Genomic DNA, 9,498 nt, shown 5'->3' on the forward strand with positions numbered 1-9,498 from the left:
AGACCCTCAGCCACTACCAACCACTCAGTTTACTCTCTCACAGGAGGGTAGTGAGAACCCACTATGTGCTGGGCATAACGCTAAATGCTGGCATGCCACAGCAACCAGGACAACCACGGCCACCATGTCGGGACAGTCACACAACAGGAAGGGGACAGACCTTGACCAAGCACAAGTTAATTATTGTTATAGTTGACTTTTGAGGAGCTGACAAAATGGCCTAGCAAGTAAAGGCACCTCGACTGAAGCCAGACATCCTGAGTTGATCCCCAGGGTGGTGGGAGGTGAGAACACCCTGAGTTTGATCCCCAGGGTGGTGGGAGGTGAGAAGTGCCAGCCTGCCTAACTCAGTCAGTGAGTTCCAGGTTGTGAGAGACCCTGCCTCAAAAAATAAGGTGGGGATCAATAGATGAAGACATCTGGCTAGCCTTCCAATGTGTGTGTGTGTGTGTGTGTGTGTGTGCCCAGAGCTCACCTGCACAGTATTCTGTTCAAGGCCCCATGGTGACCCCATGAAAAGACAAGGAAGATGGTGAGGTAGCCTTCAAAAGAGACAAGAGTGTGGATAGCTACAAGCATGGTTGACAATAACTAAGACGGAAAAGCTCATGACAAACTTGTCCTCACAAAACCATGTGGGATGTGGCTGCTTTTCCGAATTGCCTGCTATAGATGAAGGTGTAGAGAGAGCGATAAACAATAGACACAGGAAAATCAATGGCTAGAATAATTGATCTTTTCCCATAGTGCAAGAACTTCAAGTCATTACAAGTGGCTCTGCCTAACCCCTGAGTCTAAAATTTAGTAGGCAATTGAATAAAAGGCTTACTCTTGCTGCACTTCATATAAATGCCCCCAAAAGTCACTGTGGTAAAGGCGTGCTCCCCAGCCTATCATTCTACCTACCAAGGGGCAGCGGAGTCTTCAAGAGGTGGAGCCTAGTGGAAGGGAATTAGTCATAGAATAAGTAACTTCCAGGAGACTTATGGGAACTCCTTCTCCTCCTTTTTCCTCATTGCTTCCTGGGTAGTGAGAGGGGACTAGAAAGCTCAGACACATGCTCTCCACCTGACATCCTGCTTCAGCACAGGCTCAATGCAACCTGACATACAAACTGCACAAGGAAACCTATGAGACCATGAGCCAAATAAACTTTTCCTGCCAAAAACTTGACGGTGTCAGGTATTGTATTCCAGCAACACAGATCTCTTGATTAGAAATGTTCAGTATTTTATTGTCCATTACAACACAAGTTTAAATGGTGAAAAATAAGAATATGACTGTGAAGGACTGGGAATATAGTTCAATTGGTAGAGTGTTTTCCTAGTGTGCACAAAGTCCCCCCAAAACACCACATAAAGACAGCTAGGCATGGTAATACACACCTGTAATCCCAGAGCTCAGGAGGTAAAGGTTTGCGGATCAGAAGTTCAAGGCCATCTTAGCTACATTTCAAGTTTGAGGCCTGCCTGAGCTACATTAGACTTTATCTCAAAAAAGTATATGCACATATATACACACATATGAGACCATATACACAGTACCTTAGTTACTTTTCTATTTGTGTGACAAAACACTATGTCCAAGGCAGCTTATAAAAGAAAGCATTTAATTTGGAGGTTCATGGTTCCAGAGGGCTGAAGCCCATGACCATCATAGTGGGGAGCAGAGCAGCAGGCAGGCAGGCATGACCCTGGAGCAATAGAAAGAGTTAACATCTGATCCACAAGCAGGAGGCAGAGAGAAAGAGAACTAAGGGGGAATCGAATGGGTTTTTGATACCTCAAAGCCCAACCCCAGTGACAAACCTCCTCCAACAATGTCACACCTTCTAATCCTTCCCAAATAATTCTACTAACTGTGGACCAAACATTCAAATATATGAGCCCATAGAGGTCATTCTCATTCAAATCACCATACACATACATATAAACAGACAAACACATACCTATCTTAAACAATTGTACATTTATATACATATATGGATATAGACACATGTGTATATGGCCTAGATCATAAATCCAGCTATTCAATATGTACCATTTTCATTGCTTTTGTTGACCCCATGCACAGTCTTGACCCCTGTCACTAGTTAGGCCCATGCCTTCACCCCATCAAGAATCCGCAATCATTGCTGACATCCAAATACCAACATGGAGTAAAATCTGTCACAAAACAAAGGAGACGGAACGCTCATTTGGAGAGAATCTCTCCTCACAGACAGAGCAGAGGTATAATCAGGCAGCCTGGCAGTGGGGTACGCTTGACCTTGAAATGTGAAATATGGAATGTGGAACGCCATTCATGCAGAAGCCTGCCAACCAAACTTCTGCGTAAGGTCTCTGGGAAACTATAATGTAAAAAATGAACCCTCAACCCATGGCAAATTAGTCATTCAACGAATTGATCATTTGGGAAATTGGCTTTTAGCAAATTGATTTGGGGTGTCTAGGTCTCACTCCTGGAAGGCAATTCAGCAGTCAATAGAGTGTGCAGGCCTGAATGGGCACCCCAGGGAAGTGGGCCTCTCCTGCAGCCTCCCTGGAAAGACCTCTAGACTCAGGCAGCAGAGGCACAAGCCAGGGAACCTGAGAAGTCTAGAAAGGGCATTTCGGCACTGGAAGGCTCCTGCCCACTCCAATCAACTCTCAGAGTCCTATAGTGTAACTTCAGGAGCTTGAATCAGGGCCTGTGCTGAGGTCTCCATGGCTGCAAACATGTGAAGAAGGCTGAGGCTCAGAAGTGAGAGACCATGCTCCTCTCGTCTTACAAGTGGAGTCAACAGGTCAGACTTGGGCCACCCTTGAGGCCCTCAACCTTCCCCCACACCCAGGGGCCTCTGCTAGCATCAGCAACTCCCCTTCCTGCCTGCCCTGTGACTCAACCGAGGCCATGCCCTCAGGAGGACCTACAGGAGCATCATCACATGAAGAATACAGGTTATTGGATTCACTGTACGGATGAGGAAACTGAGGCTGGGCGTGCAGATCGTAAGCAACCCCACTAACAGATTCCCAGGCATCCTGACCCTTTGGGAGATATATGCAAAAGCTTTTTTGGGTTTTGGTTTTGGTTGAGACAGGGTCTCATGTAGCCTGGAATAGCCTTGAACTCACTATTGAGACAAGGATAACCATGAATTTGCTCTCTTTGCCGCCACTTCCTGAATCCTGGGTTGACAGACATATGCCACCACGCACAGTTTATGAAGCATTGACTATGGATTCAAAGGGTTTGTTCTTCTGGGCAACTATTATACCACCCAAGCTACAACCCAGCCATGTGCAGAAGCCTTTAAAAAAACTTGTATAAATGAATTTACACTAAAATATCTCTGGACTCTATATTTTTACTTATTAAATTATGCTTTCTCCAACAACTACTGAAAAATACATTAGCACATATTATCATTAGCAATTATTTTTAATATATAACATAATTATGGTGCCTATGGTATACAAATTCCTACTAAGGGGTATTTGGGGGCGGGGTATATCATGTATATAGCTCCCTAGAATGTTTCCAAAAATTGGAAATTGGTCTCAAGGATATTGTGGATCCCTCAATTTTCTAATACACCAGACAAGTTTTCCCATCCAATATAATCAAACACAACTAGTGACTTTAAGTGAATCCAAGTTTTTGTTTTTGGGTTAGTCGTTCTCCTCATTCAAACACACACACACAACACACATGCATACATGCACACTCTCATATACACACATGCACACACAAATGCACACAAGTACATGTTCACATACACACATATGCACACATGCATGCATGTACACACACACTCACATATACCTACACACATGCACACATGCAGGCACACTCATATGCATGTATGCAGACATATATGCACATATGCACACACATAAGCGTGCACACATACAAACACACACGAGAATTCACACCAGCCCAGAAGCTGACTTTCTCTTGATCACTTCTGAGTTGAAGTTTGGACACTTGGTTGTCAAAGGTCAGCCAACGAGAGCCACAAATGCAAGCTGGCATAAAAGCTACAAACTGAATGAATAATTAGGATGGGTTTTGTTTGGTTGTTTGTTTTTATTTATTCCATTTTTGTAATTAAATTGTGAGTTTCTTGACATGGGCTTTGTAGATGACATCAAGTTGTGTCAAAAAGTTGTGCATGTCTGTCTAAGCTGAAGTAGGCTTCCCAATCCAAATCGCATACCTCCACAAACCAGAAATCTTAAACTTCAAGAATTGTTTGACCTCAGCCAATTTACAAATAGCAGCAGGAAATGGACTCTGAAATCATTAATGAGCCATTAAACTTGCCAAGTTCAAACGGTGAAACCAGGGACTCTACTACCTAGACCAGTGGTTCTCAACCTTCCTAATGCTGCGGCCCTTTAACACAGTTCCTCATGTTGTGGTGACCCCCAACCATAAAATTATTCTCATTGCCAGTTCATAACTGCAATTTTGCTACTGTTATGAATCTTAATGTAATGTCTGTGTTTTCTGGTGGCCTTAGGTGACCCCTGAGGGGTTGCGACCCATAGGTTGAGAATCGCTGGTCTAGACTCTTTTTGCCTCACAAATCTGAGCCTTTGCGGAGATGCCTGCTGGTGGTTGGGGGGCACCTGTGAGGAACCCTGCCCTTGAACAGGGCCCACCCTACTCCTCCAGATTCACGAGAGAGCCCAGAGCTGTTGAGATCACACAACAGGGCCACCCTTGGAACAACTGTGTGACTCTGTGTCTAGCAGACTAGACAGTGTCCTCAGGCTTCCTCCTACTCCAATGCTTGGCAAGTAAGAGACCCCAAATCCTCTGAGTTCAACCTCCATGGCTATGATAGAATAAAGAAACCTAACATCCCCATTGCTTTCGATCTGAAAGGGGATGAAGAAGGGGACACACTGAGTAAATATGTCACAGAAACCCCACGAGGGGGTCCTCAGAATGTGGAACGGGGGTGGGGGTGTCTAACAGGGATGACTGTGCTAGCCATCCACGAATGTGAGCAGCACATGGCTGACAGACGGACACCACAGACATGGCGTGGGGATGCTGAGACCAGAGAGAAGACCCACTCCTCAGGCCTACAGCTAATACTCTCCAAGTCCCTCCTCTGAACCAGGCTTGAGAGAGCCTTGAGGACACAAGCAGCATGGACACAGTGTCCCCTCCTTTCAGAAAGCCCACAGTCCAGCAGAAAGCTAGGAAAGCAGAGGCTGACAGAGGACAAGGGGCCTCAGGGTCAGAAAGGGGCTCTTTAGCCCATTGTTATGGTTTTAATTAGAAATGTCCCCTGCAGGCACATATGTCTATGTACTTGGTCCCAGCTGGTGGCACCGAATGGGGGAGGAGTGGAGGCTTTAGGAGGCCAGGCCTAGCTGGAGGAGGCAGCTGCCTGGAAAGCAGGCATTGAAGGTGATACCCACTCTGATTCCAGCCTACCCGCTCTGCCTCCTGACCCCCCTGAGCTATGTGGAGCTCCTGGGACACGCTCCTGGAAACAGGAGCCAAAATAAATTTTTCCCTGAGTTATTTCTGTTAGGTATTAAGTTACAGGTGACCAGGAAAGTAACTAAGCGACCCAGAATTCCCCTGAGACTACAGAGACCAAGACAGGTCAGATGAAAGAACAGCATGGCTGAAGCAGAGTTCAGAAAGGCTTATGCATGGTGTCCGAGCCCAGGCGTTTCTGGGAACTTAGCTCTTCCCTTCGCTTGCTGGCTGTTATATTGCTGCTTGGTGTGTTCACGTCCTCTGATTGGTGATGAAGCCCCTACCACAAAGGGCAGAAGGGCTAGTCTTCCTGTGCTATATAGAGCAAGGGTAGTTTCTATTCCCCAGTCAAGCTCAGGGCCAGAGGAACCCACCACAGACGTCATCATGATGGGGGCAGGGGCCAGTGAGGAACTAAATCCCCAGGGACTTCTGAGAAGAAATAAAAAGCCCAAACACCAGCAGGAGTTGGGGGTGACGCTGGTTCTGAGGCTCCTCCCTTTCTCCATGTCCACCGGTGCTGCCTTATGGCTGCTTCAAACGCAAAGCCCAGTGCAGACACTTCCTGGTTCCAGCTAGTAGCACTGTTTGGAGAGGCTGGATGCTTTAGGGCCTAGCCTAGTACTGGAACACAGAGGAGTGGGGGTGGGGGCTAAGGCAGCTAGCACACCTGCTCGACCTCATCAACCAAGTCAGACACAGATGAGGCTGCGAAGGCCATGGGCAGAAATGCGTAGACACAGCTCCCACTTCCCCTTCTCCAGGCACACCAGCAAGCGAGGAGTCTCATGTCACAAATGGGGAAACTGAGTCTCATCTAAAGTAAATTCATCCATGGGGATAAACCTAGGTGCAGGTCCTTCATCTCCACAAACAGGGACCTTCAGGCTGCTCTGTTGACTGTCAGACACAGTTGTTCTGTGTCCTCATCTGCACGCCTAAGGACCCTGGTCTTTGCCTGAGTCAACTGCCCGTGTATCACTACTGTCAGATAATCAATGTGGCTGCCTCTGCTCCTCTCGCCCCAAAACAGAAGGGGGAACCCCAAGCATCCCAGAGCCTACCCCCAGCTCAGGTGGCATCCTCCTAACATGGCACAGATAACCTGCTGACCTGCCTGCTTCCCTTCCCCTCCCCTGCAGTAAGCGAGGCAGGAGTAAGACAGGTGGAGGCAGGCTCTTATGACAAAGCCTTTCCACCTACCCTACTCTGAACCTTTAGCAAGGCATGACCAAGGTACCTGGGTACAGTTTGTCGTTCTTTGCGAAAGGAAGGCGTGCGTAAATGAGCGAATGAACGGATCGGGAAAATTCCATCAATATAGTACTTTCTGCTTCCTTATCTTCACACTGCCTTTGAACCCATTATTCCACCTGATCCTTGTAATATTCGAAGCCCTGCTTTGTACAAAGGGAAACTGAGGCCCAGAGAGATGGTTGGAATTGTCAGTCCTATTTCCATCCTCTTTCTACCTGAGAGCTACTGCCTTCAGCTAGAGAGCTTAGGGGCCCAATTCTGAAAGCAAGGATGTTTGCCTCCATAGCATAGCAACGTTGAGCCTCCCTAGATGCCTACTCTATGCCTAGAAGTCACTCGTGAGGCTAGGAGTGCTGGAAAACCCTTGGAAAAAAAGGAATCCCCATCAGCCAGTGAAAATCCACACTACTCCAAACAGGTCTCACACCTTTCCCAGGCTGGGTCATAATTTTCAGATTCCCACGAACTGGAAACTTCCATCCATTGCTTCTCTCATCTTGACTCACAATGTGGGCAGAAAGAGCCAGAAGAGGTGACACACCCAACTCACCCTTAAAAACAAAAGTTTCAGGCCAGAGAGACGGCTCAGTGAGCAAAGGGTCCTGCCACCAAGCCTGACAACCTGAGACCAATCTCCAGAACCCTCATGACAGAAGGAGAACAGACTCTCCAAAGTTGTCCTCTGTCCTCTGCATGGGTCCTGTGACTTACATCCGGGTACATGTATGCACATACTCACACAATAAGCATATGTGATTTTCAAAAGCTTGAGACTCCTCAGCTCCTTTGAACGGCGTAACTTTTCAAGTCAAACAGCTGCCAACTTCAAGAGTTCAACTGGGTCTGCTTGCCAAAGGCCATCATGGCTAGGCCTGTTCACGGTTGACATTCCCTCATAGAAGGGGTGACAGGAAGGGTCATGGGACCCTCGCCTGAGTGTTCCCGCCGTCCTCCACGCCATTTGCATGCAGTTCTGCCCCACTTGCACTTAGCCTTGGGGTCTCAAGCAGAGGTTAGAGTCAGTTAGGGATTAAGGAAAAGGTGTTCTACTTATGCAGTTTTGGGGAAGCCGTCATGCATGTTGGGTAAGTCTTTTCAGTGCATCTGCATTGGGGTCACAGCAATCCTGTCAGTAACCTCCACCCGCACTCTGTAAGTGAGCCCAGTAAATTCGCTGGCTCTCCAGAAGGAATTTTGATTCATCACAGAGACTTTAGAAGGAGGCAGATAGACAATGCTTAGTCCCCCACAAGGAGAAATTCTCACCACAGACCTCCCCCATCAGCAGGTCACTAGACAAATCTTAGCTGAGCACCCACCCCTTCCTTGCCTGTTCCTCCTCTCTCCCACTCTGAGGTGTGGCTTTAAGAAACCAGCCCTCTGAGCTGGGAGCAGGGAGCCCTCCTCACCGCTTCCCTCTTCCTTATCACCATCTTTCACCCTCCCAAGACATCTCTGTCTTCCCATATTCCTCACCTCCTCCTCTTCCCCTGAGTCAATGTGACTGTTTCTGTCTGTCCTCTTCCCTCCCCCAGGCTTGCCTTAGCCTGGACTCCAAGTCTCTTCATGACCAAAGCCCACTCAGTCTTCAGCATCACCTCTGCTTTGGTGTCTTTACTCTCCAGTGACTCCAAACATGCCCAGCCACAGATGAGCCACTGTCCCCACACCTGCCCACTTATGTACCCTCTTGTGACTTGACCCTCTCTGCCCTTTTCTCGCCTGGGGGCTCTCAGCCCTAAGTCAAGGAGGCCAGGTTCTAAACTCCAGCCCCCAACTCCTGCCCCACTCCCAGGCAGGGCCAGGCCCATTCCAGAAGCCCCATTAGAGTCATTGCAGGCCACTTACTTCCAAGTTTTATGCCCACCATTTGCCAGCCCCACAGGGATCATGTTCAGTTCATCTCCATATGTCACCTCCCTGGTGGCCTTGCATCCTGCTGGGCCTATAGAAATCACCAGATGCAGATGCAGGGTGGGCCTGACGAAGTAAAAAGACACTCAACAAGGACTGAAGGACGGCTCCAACAAGGCAAGAGGAAGAAAACACCAGCACCCTGTCTCAGGAGCCCTAAGCAGGTTACAGGCATCTGAGAGTCATTCAGGGCTTCTTAAGAGGCCTAATGCTGGGGGCTTAGCTCTGTGTACCCTGCTGACCTCTAGAGCTCAGGGGTGGAGCACTAGGAGCTGGGGCATTGAAGAGGTCTCCCTCACTACCACATCCCCCAAGCATCCAGGGCTTGAGCCAAGACAGACAGACTGAGGGACTGGGGAAGACCTGGCTCTCCACTCATTTCCACCCAGGAGCACCCTTACAAAGAGGGTGGAGCCTCACGAGTTGGCCACTCTGGCAGGGAGGGGGGAGGAGGCAAGGTAGTTCCAAACAGAAGCATTCCACCCACGGCCCAGCTGAGCGCCAAGGAACAGTCCCCCGTTCCCATCCATCCCTAGGTGACCACTTGCAGATAGTGCCTGAAATTCTGAAGGACAGACCTCCTGCCACGTGAGAGGGCCCAGAGTCGGGAGGTGAAGAACGGTGGCCTACAGGAGGCAGAGAGGGCATGTAGGAAACTCAGTGTCTTTGACAGCCTCTCTTACGAGAGCGCCAAGTAGGGCTAGAGGTGATGGACCTCACCTGACCTTGGTCTTGTACAATCTGGAGAAGTGTCAATACTGAGCACGCGCCAACACTAAAGGAAATCAAGCAGGTCCAGGGACTGGAGGGACTCCTGGCAGGACAGCAGGTCCTTCTCAT

This window comes from Chionomys nivalis, chromosome 4 (genome assembly GCF_950005125.1).
Source record: "Chionomys nivalis chromosome 4, mChiNiv1.1, whole genome shotgun sequence".
NCBI classification, from domain to species: Eukaryota; Metazoa; Chordata; class Mammalia; order Rodentia; family Cricetidae; genus Chionomys; species Chionomys nivalis.